Below are 16,405 nucleotides of genomic sequence, written 5' to 3'. Positions count from 1 at the left end.
GAGCGCCCCGGACCGGTGGCCAGGACTCAGGCAGTGTGAGTGCCGCTGAAAATCAGCTCACCTGCCGCCTTTGGCACGTGTGCCATAGGTTGCCTACCCCTGATGTAGTGCAATCTGTACCATTTGCTCTGACTTTGTCAACTTCAAATCTAGTCAGTTAAAAAAAAAAGCATGAATTTAAAGTATCAGAGGGGTAGCCATGTTAGTCTGGATCTGTAAAAAGCAACAAAGAGTCCTGTGGCATCTTAAGGACTAATAGATGTACTGGAGCATAAGCTTTCGTGGGTGAATGAATTCACCCACGAAAGCTAATGCTCCAACACATCTGTTAGTCTTTAAGGTGCCACAGGACTCTTTGTTGCTTTTTTCATGAGTTTAAAGTCATTCAGGTGCTACATCTGCCTCTGATTCCCCTAACAATATTTGGCTTTATTTACACTTTATTTTCTAAAAAAAACCTCTCATTTAACAGGAAAGAGTCACACAACCAAAAGCTGTGTAAGAGATTGACCATAATGCAGGCTAAATAGTGAACTGATTAGATAAAAATGTACATAATAGCTAGTTCTCTTAACCTGTAAATCTCACAGCACTTTACAAAGTAGGTGTATTTTTATCCCTGTTTTATAGATAGGGAAACTGAGTCACAAGTAGGCCAACTTACTAGGCCTCAATGCTTCCCCATAAAGAGAGTATTTTTCTCCTTCAGTTCTAGTAATCTCAGATGCTGACAGTAATATAAATACTTCATGCAGAAGTGTGATAGTTAAGTTGATGTCCCGTTAAGGGATGTGCTGTCATCTCGGTGGAGAGCAATCTGGTGTACGTAGCCATACTGATCAGCCATTGTAACACCTGTTTAGTTTTTGCACTTGGAAACTCTTCCATAAGTCTATGTTAGCCTACATTACCCACGAGACAGCAATTAAATAAGTACTCTTTGGTCACTACCACCCTGGGCTAATTTTAATTGATGATTTAGAGGTAAATTGCTTTATCTATTCCCAAAAAGCCAGTCCCATCCAGATGATGGATGTAAACTAAGATATACGAGTCTTAGTAGCTTCATTTGTTTGGGAAAAAATGGTGAATATTTTTACACTTTTTCAGAAATGTTCATGGAAAATTTCAACCAGCTCTAAAAATAACTGGAGGAAAATTCCCTGAAGTCTAGTCTTTACATGGAGTTCTGATTACCCTCCACCCCAAACATGCTGTTTGCATCCTCTAGGACTTTCTTTCAAATCCTTCCATTATTTTGAAATTTAGAAAAACTTTAGGAAGAGAGAATGATTTGTGTTATATATTTCAGCCTATTAACTTGTAGCATCCATATAATATGATTCAGATAAAAGAAGTGAGATCCTTTTATCAGCCTAGACACTGAACATAACAAATACTTACACTTAAATCAAATCTCTCAAAATGAAAATATTGAGAAAACCATCCCTAGTGATGACAGGGAAATATTCACCAAATACTCTCTTGACAAATTCTGTTGGTAGCTACATCTCATTGAGGAGCTAGATGATTTCATCAGAGAAGATGCCCTCTTCCAAAATGGAAAGATTTGGGGCCAAATTTTATAGTAGCATAAATCCCCATAGCTATTGCAGCTTAACTGGAGTTAAGGTGCTTGTCCCCAAAGTAATTGCTCTTTTGGCCCTTTGGCGTTAAAGGTATTTCTGAGGTGATCTTTTGTTCTGGCTTCTACTCAGAGCATGCATTTATATGAAGAGGGTCTTTGCCTCAAGCGCAGAGTACTCTACCTTCTCCATAAACAGCAAAGGGGTTGAGTATTTAGTTGTCAGCCAAGTGACAAGAGTTGTATGCAAGTTGTATAGTGTAGATTGAAGCTTCTCATCGGTGTGCTTATTTTCCCATGAATGGTTAAACAATGCTGCTCAAAATGTTCCCATCGACCTACAGTAAATATGTCGGGTCAGAAGTAGTGGCTGTCTACATTGCAGTAGCCTTTTGTAACAGTTCTATATTTTAAGACTCCAGAGCCCGAGGTCAATAAATCTAAACCGAAGGAACTGGTCTATACTGGCCCCCGGGATCGCGATGGGACAAACACCCAGCTCTCGAGAGGCCATGCGTGGGGAAGTGGGGTGAAGAGCTGTGTGCACATCCGCGTCCCGCGTTTGTCACCTTTAGCATAACGCCAGCACTAGAACAGCAGGCGAGTGCTGAGCGCGGGCGAAGGGCAGACTTCCCAGCCCGGGGCAACGAGTTGCTTCAGCTGCAGGTTTCCCCCCAGCGGGTGCACGTTTCCCGTCCCCCGGGAGCGAAAGCTGTGTCCAGCCGCCCCCTGCCCAGGCGGGGCTCGGGGCCGCTCCTTGCCGGCGAACACCGGGCTGCCGGCGAACACCCGCGGGCTCTCCTGGGCGAGCCCGGGGCCAGCAGGCGCTACGGGCGGCTGCAGCTACCGGGCTCCCCGCCCTGACACAGGCTGTTTGCAGCCGTGGCACCACCCCGCAGCGCCTAGCCGGAGCGGAGCCGTGAGGGCAGCCGCGGGGAGCCCCGAGCGGGGACACCCGGAGCCAGGCGCCAGCTGCGCCCTGGGGCTCCCGTCCCCTGTGGCGCGCGCCGCTCCCGGGGCCCGGCCGGCGCTGTCCGGGGTGCTGGAGTCTGTCCCGTGCCCCGCAGCCCCTTACCTCCGCCAGCCGCCGAGTCCGACTCCAGCCCGGTGGCGCCCGGCTCCCGTCGCTGCCCGGGCTTGTGGCGGCTCCCGTCGCTCCTTAAGAAGGGGGGCGCGCGGTCCCTCTAGGTTACGTCAAGGCTCCTGGGCGAAGCCCCCCCCCCCTTCCGAGAGAGGCTCCGGTCAGCTGCTGCTTCAGCCCCGCGGAAACCCCCGCCCCCGCCCCCACGGGGCTCGCGCCCGCCAAAGTCCGCCCCAGACACCTCACACTCCCCCCTGCGCCCCGGGGGGTGGGAGACTCCCAGCCCGCCACANGGGGGGGGCTCCCAGCCCGCTACAGTCCGCCCGAGACACCTCACACTCCCGCCCAGCGCCCCGGGGGGTGGGAGACTCCCAGCCCGCTACAGTCCGCCCGAGACACCTCACACTCCCGCCCAGCGCCCCGGGGGGTGGGGGACTCGCAGCCCGCCACAGCCCGCCCCAGACACCTCACACTCCCCCCTGCGCCCCGGGGGGTGGGGGGCTCCCAGCCCGCTACAGTCCGCCCCAGACACCTCACACTCCCCCCTGCGCCCCGGGGGGGGGGACTCGCAGCCCGCGGCGCGCTGAGGGAAGGACCCTCCCCCCGCCCGCCCGCCCGCCTCGCGCCGCTGGAGTCCGGCTGATCCCCACTTGCACCTCGGGTCCCCGCCCGGCAGGTGCGGAGAGCGGGCTAGAGCCTGAGCTCCGGGCACTCGGTCCCGCCGGGACTACGCTGCGGCGCAGGGCCAGTCACTCTAGCGCCCGAGGCAGGCGCCAGCTCGGGACCAGGGGCCGCGGGCCGCGTTCGAGCATTAGCAGAGGACTGAGTTTCGCTTAAGTTTCCCTGCACCTGCTTCTCAGCCTGGTTTTGAAAGCCAGCGGTGGGTGACGCACTTCCTGCGCCCTTCGGGCAGCGACACGTGGAGATGCCTCCAGGTGAGACTTCGGTTCTGCGCCGTGGTTGAAATAAAGAATGTTGGGAAATTAAAGAGAAAAGTCTGAGCCTGAGCTTAGGTGGTTCTGTGACTTGACCCCCACTCTCAGCCCCCGGCTAATGATCTAGTGCTGAGCAGGGAAGGTCTTGGGAGGTGCAAAAACAAAGGCTGCCTGAAGTTAAAATGGAAAAACCATTTGGCAGAGTTGGAGCTATGTTTGACTTCACCAGGAGTACTCTTGTTCTGCAGTGAAGAACATGAGGGTGCAGTAAAGTGTCTGATGACTAGTATGTACCGTACTTAAATAGATATCTAGGGACCAGATCCCTCGGATGGCTGTAAATAGGCCTACATCAGTGGAGCTATGTTGATTTGGCCTCCACACTAAAGAAATCAATACCCCAGTTGTCAGATAAAAGTGAGTAAAATATCCTGCCTTGTCCAGCATGGTTGCTCCATTACGTTTGCACTAGAATAAACCATTTAGGCAAAATATCTGAGAAACTGCTAAATACGTGTTTCGAACCCATACTTGCTGACTTAGTGTGGTCCCAATTTTTTCCTTCCTGATAGTTTCTCAGCTTGTGTAAATCTGCATAGTTCCAATGAAGTCAATGTAAATTGGTGCCTTTCCACCAACTGAGAAACTATTCCATTCTTTCCAGGGACTTTGTCCTGGCCCACTACACATCCCTCAGCTCGTGCTGCTTTGCACTTGGAGAGTGCAATCATCCCTTTTTGTTTCAGGCAGATCCTCACCAGATATAAATCAACACCACTCAGTTGAAGTCACAACAGCCATCACACCAGCTCACCTCAGCTGAAGAACTGACTCTAAATGCTCATCTTTTTTCAGTTACTACTCCCTGGGGGAATTCTGCACAAAAAATTAAAAATTCTGCGCACAATATTTTTAAAGTTCTGCAAAATTCAACATATTTTGTCAAAATAACACAATATAATCATGCCAATTTCAATTATTTTGGTAATTTATTTCAAAATACCTGTCAGCAACTATGTCTGTAACAATACAGACAACAACAACAAAAAGATTCAGGAAACGTTTTTTGACCAAGATTCCTTACTAGGCATATTAATACAAACATTGAGTAATTCATTTAAACCAGTGGCTCTCAACCTTTCCAGACTACTGTACATCCCTTTCCGGGGTCTGATTTGTCTTGCGTACTCCCAAGTTTCACTTCATAAACTTGGGAGTAAGCAAACTACTTGCTTACAAAATCAGACAAAAATAGCGTGCCATGACACTTCTGTATTATATAATAAAAATAAGTATGCAATTTTTCAGTAACTATAAATCAACTGGTGTATACATATATATATATATATATATATATATATATATATATATATATATACAGACACACACACACACACATTACATTTCAATGTATAGTATATAGAGCAGTCGTATGAAATTTTAGTTTGTACTGACTTCGCTAATGCTTTTTATGTAGCCTGTTGTAAAACTAGGCAAGTATCTAGATGAGTTGATGTACCCCATGGAAGACCTCTTTGTACCCCGGTTGAGAATTACGGATTTAAATTATAATACAGAACCATATTTCCTGCACCCCTCAGAAGCAGTGCAAAGACTTGTGGGAGTCAGGGGTAACAGAGGAGTTGAGGAAGAGGGAAAGAGCCTGGTAATGAACTTGGAGGGCTGCTGGGTATGGGTGAGAGAAGTATGGAACAGGTGTTTTAGGGGTGGGAGGGTTATTGGGGAGCTTCCCCCATGCAGACCCTGGCTGACCCCTAGCCTCTCCCATTCAGTCAGGCACATCTGTCCCATTTCCCCCTGCAGCCCTCCTCCCCCTCATCCTCCTGTGGCCCTGCAGCCCCACTCCCATTCAGCCTCCATCCCAGTCTGTCCCCACACTAGCCCTTCTGAACCCAAGTTTGTGATCCCCCAGCAGCCCCATGTGCCCCACTCTGTTAACACCCCCACATATATGCCTCCTGATCTGGCCCTGCGGGCAGGAGCGGCTCTATGTTTTTTGCCACCCCAAGCATGGCAGTCAGGCGGCCTTTGGTGGCATGCCTGCGGGCGGTCCGCTGGTCACACGGATTTGGCGGCGGTTCTGTGGTTGATCTGCCAGTTCCACGCCTTTGGCGTACCTGCTGCCGAATTGCCGCTGAAGCCGTGGGACTGGCGGACCTCCCGCAGGCATGCCACCGAAGGCTGCCTGACTGCTGCCCTCACAGCAACCAGCATGCTGCCCCCGGCGGCTTGCCGTCCCAGGCACGCGCTTGCTGTTCTGGTGCCTGGAGCCGCCCCTGCCTGTGGGCAGGGCACTCTGAGGAACGCAGCCTCCTCTTCCTTCCTTCCGCTGTAGCTCACTGCTATGGCCGGTGAGTTGGCTTCACTCTCTTCTGGCACCACAGTGGCCCCTAGTGGGCAAAACATGTAACTGCAATGCCTCTCTGCAGAAAATACATTCTAACTGAGAAAAAGAATCTGCAGGGGGACACAAATTCTGCAGAGTGATGCAGAATTCCCCCAGGAGTAAATAATTACATATTCTGCTTGTCACATCTCTTGGCATACCAAGTAGTTTCGTTTTTTTTTTAATTCTATTCTGTCTGAGATGTGTCCGAAACATGCTACATGGTCATTCTTTTATATTGTGAAGGAGCAAAATGGATACATTTCATGCATCCCTTTTATAAGCAACAGTATCTAAATAGATCTCAGATTATTATATCCTGTCTGATTGAAGCACACATACTGCAGGATTTCTTTGGCACATGGGTGTGCATGTTGTACATCCAGATATATGGAATTCTTACTGAATTCAAGATATTCATTATATGGGTTGAGACACAGGGTTTGAGCCCTATGTGGGGCTCAGCAATCTCCACCGCTATAGGTTTTAATAGGAGCTGAGGAGACTCTGCACCTTGCAAGATGCACTCAGTGTGGCAGGATAAAGCCTCTTTTGCCCAGGAAATTTCTATCCCTCCCTCAATCAAAGTTTCCTCCTCTTCTCTACTTCATCTCCCTCCCCCCTGAAATGGTGCATGATCAGAGACAATCTCTGGGCCTATTTTTGAGTGAAGGCAATTCTCTAAATCTTGGTTCTTAGATTAGACGGGAGCTGATTCCAGGAGTGGCATATGTAGGCAGTAAAGGAACTGCAACAGGCTGGCGTGGGGAAGTATTTGTCTAGTAAAGGAGTAGCATAAGACAACACAAGCAGCCCTATTCTGTCTCCCCTTTCAAGCCCTGGCATAGGGGGTGTGCTGGGGGTAGGACTGGCAGTGAGACAGGGTGGATTAAGGAAAGAAGGAGGTATGCCCATAGCATGCAGCAATGACATTATTGGGATTCTGGGCTGTGGTGCAACCCATGGGCAGCTGTGAAAAGGCTGCCAGTCCTAGGCACTGCTTTAATTTACACCAGGGCCCTTTTCAAAGCTAGAATCCAGATGGCACTAAAATGACCTTTGCTCCTCACTCCAAACCCCCTACTAAGCAGCACTTTTGCTATGTTTCTCCAGAGCTGCAGCATGGACTGTGCCCCATTCTATCTAAGCTAGAGGCGTTCTGAAGGTTAGAAGTGAAAGTAAAAATCTGGTAAATTGATAGACTAGGAGAGAGAAAATTTAATTTGAAATCTTCACAGAGTTGTTCTAATAAGTGAGTTTGTTTGCTCTCTTTCATTGGCGTGTTGGATCAAGTATGATGGTAGTTTCATACCAATAGAAAATAATCTTTCAGATTTGAGGATGGCTAACCAGGGGATCTGATGAAAATAAGTCAGTCAGTACTCAGAGGGAGAGAGAATAAGTGTTACAACGAAGGCCTTGTCTACACTGGCAAGTTTCTGTGCAGTGAAGCAGCTTTCTGCAGTGTAACTCCCTAGCTGTACACACTGCCAAGCCAGTGTGCAGAAACTGCGCAGTTGCAGCACTGTAAAAAAACCCATCCCAACGAGAGGCATACAGCTTTCTGCGCTGGGAGTACAGCACCTCTGTGCCAGTGTAGACACCCAGGTCGATTACAGCGCTGCGACTGGCCTGTTCTCACCTCTCTGGTCATTGGTTTGAACTCTACTGCCCTGCCCTCAGGTGACCAACCATGAGTCCCACCTCTTAAATTCCTTGGGAATTTTGAAAGTCCCCTTCCTGTTTGCTCTGTGACGTGTGCAGTGGTCTCAGCGCATCTTTCCAGGTGACCATGCCTGCTCCACGCACCAGGTGATCCCTCTTGGAGCAATGCCGAGCTTCTGGACCTCATCAGCATTTGGGGAGAGGAGGCTGTCCAGTCCCAGCTGCACTCCAGCCATAGGAATGGATACCTGTGGACAGATTTCATGATGCATGACCGAAAGGGGTCATGACCGGGACATACTGCAGTGCAGAGTCACAGTGAAGGACAGGGCCGGCTCCAGGCACCAGCTTAACAAGCAGGTGCTTGGGGCGGCCAAGGGAGAGGGGCGGCACCTGCGGCAGTTTGGGGGCGGCAGGTCCCTCACTCCCTCTAGGAGCGAAGGACCTGCCGCTGAACTGCCGCCACTGATCGCGGCTTTTTTTTTTTTTCTTGGGGTGGCAGAAATGCTGGAGCCGGCCCTGGTGAAGGAGCTGCAGAATGCCTACCACAAAGTGTGGAAGGCAAACCACTGCTCCAGTACTCCTATGAGCTGCCGGTTCTACAAAGAGCTGGACACGATACTCAGTGGCCACCCCACCTCAAATGTGAAGGCCACTGTGGATACTTTGGTGGCTCATGTGCCAGTCGAGAGTGGACCAAGCCAGGTGGAGGAAATCTTGGACAAGGATGTGGAGGGGGACCCAGAGGCAGAGGATGACTCGGAAGTCAGAGATGCATGCATCCAGGAGCTCTTCTCTACCCCGGCAGAGGCTAGCCAGTCACAGCTGTCGGCGCTTGGCAAAGCATAAACAGGAGGAGACGGCCCCCGGTAAATGGCTTTGATTTAGGGAATCACTGAGGCGAGTTGTTGGGGACAGGAGGGCTGCAGAAAGTAGGCTTGTGTCTGTATGATACACGTACCACCACGTGCCTAGTCTGAGTGGCGGAATAGGGTATTAATTGACTCCCATACTTCACAGGAATCTGCCTCAGAGATCTCCATGTAACTCTCATGGAGATACTGGGCAATCTGCTGCTGCAGGTTCTTTGGCAGAGCTGCTTTGTTTCTTGCCCCATTAAGGGTAACTTTCCCGCACCACTGTGCTGTCACTCGGGGGGGAACCATTGCTGCACACAGGCGAGATGCATAAGGGCCAGGGTGGAAGCCGCAGTCTTGGAGAAGATCCTCCCTTGATTCCCTGCTCATCCTCAGCAGCGAGATATCTTCCATAATGAACGCAGCCTGTGGAAAATGTGGGAACAGTAATGATTATAAAGGCCCCCCCTACAGTGTTGGCTCTCCCCAAGAGCCACATGCCGAGTGTACAGTAAGGTCCTGGAACACTGATTTCCCCTGCCCCTGCGGTTACTCACCATTTTGGGGGTCTTGTGGCTCATGTGTGCTTGCCTGGGGTCAGCCAGTTACTGACAGGTATGTGAATAGTGGCTGTGTTTTAAATCACTGAATCAGTGGTCTGTGTGTTGCAACCAATACTGCTTCTGTAAAATGTTGTATTTTGGCTTCACAGATATGACTTTGGGAGCCCAGCATCCCTCTTTGTTATCACTGGCTGAACGGCTGCGCAGAATTAGAAAGCAGCCACGAAGAACTAAAGAGGACTTTCTGCGTGATGTCACGATGCACTCGCCGGCCAAAACACAAGAATTGAAGGAGTGGCAGGACAGCAAGAAGAGGGACTGAAAGGAGAATGCAGCGCGCCAGAACGAAGCCATAGAGCGGCTCTTAAAAGTTATGGAGCGCCAAGCAGACATGCTCTAGGTGCTACTAGCACTGCAAACCGAGCAGCTCTGCGCCCACCCTTCCCTGCAGCTGCTGTCACAAAACTCTTTCCCATGCACCCCCCAGACACTGCCAACACACTCTTATCAAACTCCTGGCTCCAGTCTGTACCAGCTGCATTTCACTCCTGCCCCATCACACTCCAGCCCTGCAGACTCCCAGTACCCATTGCACTCAACACCCCTTCCTCTGCAGTTTAGCCCTGCTGAAGTACAGTACCCGCTGCACTGTACTCCAAAGGACAAGGTTGCATATGATACCTGGACATACACAAATCTTTAACCTTCCTGGGACCCCACCTCCTCCTGGGATCCTCTCTTCCCCCATCTGCCCAGTGCTGATGTGTTGTTTTTTTCTCTCTCCCCTCTGATGTTTTTTAATAAAATAATTGTTTTGGGTTGAAAGCAATCTTTATTCCATTAATTGAAAGCAAAGAGAGCCCTGCAAAGCAACAGGCATTTTTCTTAAACCTTCATAGTGCATCGTCTGCACCAATCACAATAATCTCCTAGCATTACAAGCACTGCACTCCCGAGTATAGCACCAAATATTAATGGATTTCAGCTTCAAATTGCTGCCTTAAGGCCTCCCTGATCCTTATGGCCCCATGCTGCGCCCCTCTAATAGCCCTAGTCTCTGGCTGCTCAAATTCAGCCTCCAGGCACTGAGCCTCAGTGGTCCAGCCCTGAGTGAAGCTTTCACCCTTCCCTTCACAAATATTATGGAGCGTACAGCACACGGCTATAAGCATAGGAATATTGTCATCGGCCAGGGCCTGCCTCCCATATAGGCAGCGCCAGCAGGCCTTTAAACGGCCAAAAGTACACTCAACAGTCATTCTGCAATTGCTCAGCCTGTTGTTGAACCGCTCCTTGCTGCTGTCAAGGCGCCCCGTGTATGGCTTCATAAGCCACAGCACTAAGGGGTAGGCAAGGTCTCCCAGGATGGGCATTTCGACTTCCCCTACGGTGATCTTCTGATCCGGGAAGAAAGTTCCTGCTGGCAGCTTCCTGAACAGGCCAGTGTTCCGAAAGATATGTGAGTCATGCACCTTTCTGGACTAGCCTGCGTTAATGTCTGTGAAATGCCTATGGTGATCCAGAAGCACCTGGAAATCCAGAGAGAAATACCTTCCAATTAATGTACTCGGAGGCTAGGTGGTCTGGTGCCAGAATTGGAATATACATGCCATGTATCGCCCCTCCGCAGTTAGGGAAGCCCATTTGTGCAAAGCCATCTGTGTCACGCATATTGCCCAGAGTCATGGTCTTTTGGAGCAGGATGCTATTAATGGCCCTGCAGACTTCCATCAACGTGAGTCCAACGGTCAACTTTCTCACTTCGAATTGGTTAGCGACTGATCGGTAGCAGTCTGGAATATCCAGTTTCCACAGTGCAATCGCCATGCACTTCTCCAACGACAGGGCAGCTCTCATTCTTGTGTCTTTGCACCGCAGGGCTGGGGCGAGCTCACCACACAGTACCTCATCCGAAAGTTCTGCAGCCACTGCTCGTCATCCCAGAGGTGCATGACTATGTGATCCCACCACTCAGTGCTTGTTTCCTGAGCCCAAAAGCGGGGTTCCACTGTAGTCAGCACCTCCGTGAATGCCACAAGCAATCCCATGTTATAGCTACTATGCGTGGTGAGATCAATATCAAACTCCTCTTCCCTCTGTAGTTTAAGGAACAACTCCACTGCCACTCATGACGTGTTAGTGAGAGCGAGCAGCATATTGGTCAACAGTTCAGCATCCATTCCTGCAGCCCGAAGAGGCAGAGCACGCAGTACACAAACCGTTGAAAGATGGCGCCAAATGCAGACAGAAGCACAGGGATTGCTTGGATGTGAAGCAATATATCAAGGTGCATTGGGACAGGACCCAGGATGCCCCATGACTCCCTCCACCTTCCCACAACTCTCAGCAGCAGAAGAGGAAAAGATGCTCTGTGGGATAGCTCCAGAGTGCACCGCTCCGAATACTGCAGCAAGTGCCGCAAGTGTGAACACGCCGTTGCGCAGGCAGCTGACTGTGAACACACCACAGCAGTTTCCCTTCAGTGCTCTCTGAGTGGCGCTGTAACTCTGCCAGTGTAGACATACCCTAAAATACTGCTGCTCCGTAAAGGCTTTTTGCTCCTGGGGGAGGGACTCATTAACTGGAATAAATGAGTATAGTTGGCCAACCCATTCCCTTTCTGTGATCTTTGGGGTCAAGCTGAGTCTTTCTAGAGAGCTCTGCGTAATGGATGTGTTCCCCCGCTTAGGATATGAAAAAATTCTTCCATTGTAAATAATGATTCATCCCCTCGATAATCCTTAGTACATGTAGACACTTTGAATGTTTGCCATATCTTGATTTCATTCAGATGGGTGCTAAATTCTATCCAGCTCAAAGAGTCACAAGTGTAGAATTTTGCACAGAAAGAGCTTGTAATCCTTGAGCTACCAGCTTATTACATTTTAAATAAGAGGCTTGTTAAACTATTTAGCAAAGCTGGCAAAGTAGTGCAAACAGTGTTCCACCAATAACTTTGCACAGCTCTGTATTATCAGTAGTTATTCCCTTCTTGCGTTCACTCTGCGAACATTCATGCAGTGGGATTTTTGTTAGTAAAAGTGCTCGTGGAAACCCAGTGTTAAGCCTACACTTTCCACCAATATTTGCATCAGACTTGATTGAGGCCACAATACAGCAAAGCTCTTTAAATGGATGCTTAAAGTTAAGCATATGTTCAAAGTGTTTTGCTGAATTGGGACGTAAATGAGCATAGCTCTTATGGGTGAAACCCTGGCCCTGTTGAAGTCAATGGGACTCAGTAGGGCAAGGATTTTACCCTACAACTTTAACAATGGATTTACGCCACACACCTATTCAGCAAAGGATTTAGGGGGAGAGTTTCAAAGGCACGAAAGGGAGTTGGGTTAGATCTAACTCCCTTTTGTGCCTTTGATCCTGTCCCTCAAGCACATGCTAATAAATATGTTGATGAGCTTTGTTGAACAGAGCTTTCATGCCTGATCCAAAGCTAAGTGATGGTGGTGGGGGAAGGGCTGGTTTCATTGTTGTCAATGGGCTTTGGATAGGGTTCCTACTCAAACACAAATAGCACCTATTTGATAAACCAACTAAACACACAACAAATTTCAAAGCAAAAAGAGTAAACAAATTGGGGGAGGGAGTTCTGCAAACAGGTAAGAAGACAAATCGGTCAAGTCAAACATAATTGATTTGCTCAATCCTACTAGCCAGTATAGCTGGTATAACTTTTGATAAGCATATGAGGTACTGTGGTAGGCCACTCAGCACCAACGCATCTCTTGCATCTGGGCAGTGTCATGGGGAGGCTGCCCCTAGTCATTCACCCACCACTGGGTGTAATCCCTTCATGTGGGAAGCTAGTTCAAGGCTCAGAGTCAAGCAGTGCCTTTCTCCTCTCAGGATATGCAAAGAATCCTGCAGTGGACAGTTGTAGGACCAGTGAAGGGGATCTCCAGGCCTGCCCTGAGTCTCTCTCGAGGTCCCTATTCCCTGGGTTTCAGGGCCTTTTTCTCCATTCAGGTTTTCTTATGCTAGAATATGCTAGCAGCCCTCAGCATCTCTAGAAGTTGGTAGGGGAACCGACTCCCACCTTCTTCACTAGGCGCTAATCCAGAGCCCTATGGTAAGCAGCAAAGATCTGTCTCTTACATCTCTGGATGGTTACCTACCAGTCCCCTTTTCCCAAAGAGGGAAGTGAAGACATTAAACAATAGAAATTAAAAGTAAATCCCAGACCTGAGGAATATCCAGAATCCTTTTTTCCTCAGCAGGTCTGGGAGTCTTAATAGCCAAGATCTCAGACAGCAGTGCTTCCTCATAGGTACTAACAGTGTGAGTCTATTCACTTCCACTGGCTGCTTCCTATTGAGCTGGTCTGGTCTCCTCTTGGGCTCCTCCTGCAGCCCATACATATTTTGCAGGTGTGGTGTGGTGGGACTGCTTGAGCCCAAAGTAGCCCCTTAACCCTTTCCTTTCCAGTACGAGGTGTGTACTGCATGTATCTGCAAAGAAAATTCACAAGCATGCCTAATGTATGTAAACACACACTTCATAAGCAGTGTATGGTGGGAACTGTCGCATATTTTATTGTGTGTACAGCACCTAGCATAATGGGACCCTGATCTCTGATTGGGGTCTTTTATGTACTACTGCAACATAAATAATATCTAATTTTCAAGCTGCTTCCTCATGTTAATATGATGGGTGGGATGCATATATAATGCTGTATTGAAATCGGTAGATATTAGCGAGTTAGGCATTTTAAAATACAGTAGTATACCTCAAGAAAATGAAAGCTGAATAACTGTAGGAAATAATAAACTAATAGCCCAGCTGCAAACGTCTGCTTGAACACTCCCAGCTGCAGTATGCCACTTCCTGGAACCCAACAGGACCAGCTGCAGTATGGGGGCCTAACTTTCTCATGTTTCTAGAGCCAGAGCAAATTTCAAAGCAGCCTCCAGTGCTCAAATGGTGCACATCAGTTTCTCTCATTAATGCTGAAAGGGAAATGGTTGTGTCCCTGTTCTCCTTATCTTCAGCCCCCTTGGCTGGAATCCTCATGCTGTGAAGTAGCCTTATGTGGGCCTGCACTATGGTGTTCGCTTGCTGATCCCTGCCTTTGAGCAGCTCCTGTGAGTGGCAGTGGCTAGCTCATCTAGGGGTATAGCAGCACGAGCTTGTTCCTCCTCCTCCTCTGGACAGTCTGCTCTGAGCTGCCTCTCTTGATCCCTAACTTTGTTGCTGCCTCTTTCTTGCAGCTCAGAAAATTCCTCCAGAGTCATTGTTTTTACTGTTACATTTAGTTTTCAGGTGGAAAATGTTGCTGTTAACAATGATACTTTATCACTCTGCCTAGACCTGAGGAGGGAGTTATTATGCAATCCCTTGTACATGACCCCTGCATTGTGAGAGAGTAGAGTTTTAAATGAATGTAAAGTTCACAAACGGGCCAAGACCGACAGTCCTCGGGCTCTTCTATGTATTCTCTGCATAGGTGCCACGTGTGCAGCAGCCACAGAAATTTCACTCCTGGCTACATCTCCGATCAAGCCACTTGCCATTGTGCCTCCACCTTGTTCTGATTGGACTCACTGAAGAGGATGGTCCATTCTTCATTCCTGTTGAGCTCTTGGCCTCTTTGCTGAGACTGCCGGATGGAATGATGGGTTGAGATGATGGACAGTCCAGTAGGAACTAGGCTGAAGCAACTGTCTCAGAACACACACCACCAAACAGCCTGTTGTGGTTTCCTCTATTGTAGCACTGATAGGCCCTGTTGTGCTGGGCACTATACAGTACAGTGACTGTCCCTACCCTGGAGAACTTATTTTCTCAGCCCATCCGTTGTTCGTGACTTTTCTTCACTCATCACCTGCCTTGGGTGGATTTTAGCCACTAACCTGGTTCTGATATCCCACTATGAATCTTCAGAGCCATCCAGCTTTCCCTTTATTGGTGATAATATTATAGGATACAATTTTTAAGGCTCTTCTACCCCATGACTTAAAGCAGTGGTTCTCAACCAGGGGTATAAGTACCCCTGGGGGTATGCAGGGGTCTTCCAGAGGGTACAACAACTCATCTAGATATTTGCCTAGTTTTAAACAGGCTACATAAAGAGCACGAGTAAAGTCAGTACAAACTAAAATTTCATAACGTCAGTGACTTAATACATTTCAGTGTATTGTATGTAGAGCAGTAAGTACAATAGTTATATTCCAATTGATTTATTTTGTAATTATATGGTAAAATAAGAAATTAAGCATTTTTTCAGTGATAGTGTGCTGTGACACTTCTTGTATTTTTATGTCTGGTTTTGTAAGTAGTTTTTAAATGAGGTGAAATTTGGGGGTATGCAAGACAAATCAAACTCCTGAAAGGGTAGTAGTCTGGAAAGGCTGAGAGCCACTGACCTAAAGCACCTAAGTCACTTAAGAGTCTTAGTCCCAGTGGCATTTAATAGGACATAGGCACTTGAAAATGGGACATAACATTTTTAAAGCTTTTAAGTTCCATTTTTTAAAATGCCTAAATTCTATTGAAAGCCAATAGGGCTAGGGTCCCAAGTGACTTAGATGCTTTTGGAAATTTTCCCCATAAGTCCTATGATATCTGAGAGTTTAGTACAACACCTCTGTTCACTTCAGATTTTGTTCTATTTTGTTGAAAACAATTTTTTCCAACTACATGTGGAATATTGGAATTTTCCAGGCTTTTAGATTGGATCTAAGTAATGTTGGTGTTTTGACTCATTAGCTTTTAAAAACTCAGGGATGAACATTCAGTGACTTTTTTTTTTTAATTTCCTGTGTGCCAATGCATTTAGTGGGAGTTCTTGGTGTGCAAGGAATGCAGGCCCCTTCTCTATTTTGTGACCTCTGCTATGTAAAGCTGATGGTACTACTTCATTGATTACTTGGTATCTGGCATATACCGTTCCCCTCTGTTTAACATCCACTTGCCATGAGCTCAGTGTTCCTAAATCAGATTCTGTTTTCTACTTTTTATTTGGGTGATAATTTGGACACAAATGGCCTTATTCTCATTGCCACTCTACATCATACTGACAGCTGAAAAAGGGCCTTAGAGTGTAATTGAGACCCATTTTAAAGCTCCCTCTACACTCCAGAACAGAGTAAAATGTAAATTAGGTAAATGAGAATCAGCCCCTCTTTTCCCTTCATGGCTCCGAGGTTTCAGTTTTTTGCTGCCAACTTCTACATTCTGGAAGGGTACGAGGGACTGCCAAGCAACCTTAACTCCTCTTCTACTCTTATAGCATTTGGATTTAGCACAAGTTTGAAGAAATGTTTGCTCTGACTGTTACAATGAAATACTAACGAAA

The sequence above is a fragment of the Trachemys scripta genome, chromosome 11 (genome assembly GCF_013100865.1).
Source record: "Trachemys scripta elegans isolate TJP31775 chromosome 11, CAS_Tse_1.0, whole genome shotgun sequence".
In the NCBI taxonomy this organism is placed as follows: domain Eukaryota; kingdom Metazoa; phylum Chordata; order Testudines; family Emydidae; genus Trachemys; species Trachemys scripta.
This window is presented reverse-complemented; position numbering follows the sequence as displayed.